Genomic DNA, 847 nt, shown 5'->3' with positions numbered 1-847 from the left:
TGCTCCTTCACTGTTTTATTTTTCCACGTTCCAGAGTCACATGTACCGTTGTTTCCATTGTGTTCAGCAGCTGTGTATACCATTAAAATTTTTTCCCAATACTACTGCCAATTTTTCTTCTTTCTTCGTTTCCTGCTTTTGTTTTTTTCCACTGTCTCATATACTTTTTCATTCATTCATTCCTATGTCCGTCACCTGCTTCTCCTCCACCTCGGTAAAAAAACTGTATCACCGAACAAATGGTTAAAACATTCGCAAGAAAGGGCTACCTATCCCAGATTTAGGTACTGATTTCCCTGAGTTGGTACTTTCATTCTCCTTCCTTAAGCGCTCAAAATCAACGCGCCATCTCTAAATACCCCGCTGTCGTCAGGAAGGTAACACCTAATCTCAGATTTTTTTCTTTTCTTAGATTAATTTTGTATTTGTGTGTCCTTGTGTGCCAACTCTGCTTACGGCTGAGTAATGATTTTTGGGTTTCGTACTTCAGTCTGTAAAAACGGAACCTTTACAGAATCACTTTGTTGACCGCCTGACTGTCCATTTGTTCAAAACCATTTTTCTCAGGAACGGGTCTACGTAGCAAACTGTCATTTATGCGACGTGTTAAGGTTTATGGGCCCTTAGCGACGCAATAAAAAGTAAGTTGCTAAGTCAGTGCAATGAGAAAATACGACCATTTATGTCAGAGATCTTGATACTCGAAAACTCACTCATCGAAACCTGTGAGATACTTCTCGTACACCTAGAATCCTGAAATTTACCAAGAAGTAGGGTTTCATACTACAACCAAAGGAAAAAATCCCGTAATTGTGGATCTTTAATTATATCACACGAAACAAATCTT

This window comes from Schistocerca piceifrons, chromosome 2 (assembly GCF_021461385.2).
Source record: "Schistocerca piceifrons isolate TAMUIC-IGC-003096 chromosome 2, iqSchPice1.1, whole genome shotgun sequence".
Lineage (NCBI taxonomy): Eukaryota > Metazoa > Arthropoda > Insecta > Orthoptera > Acrididae > Schistocerca > Schistocerca piceifrons.
The sequence above is the reverse complement of the archived record's forward strand: the minus strand, read 5'-3'. Positions refer to the sequence as shown.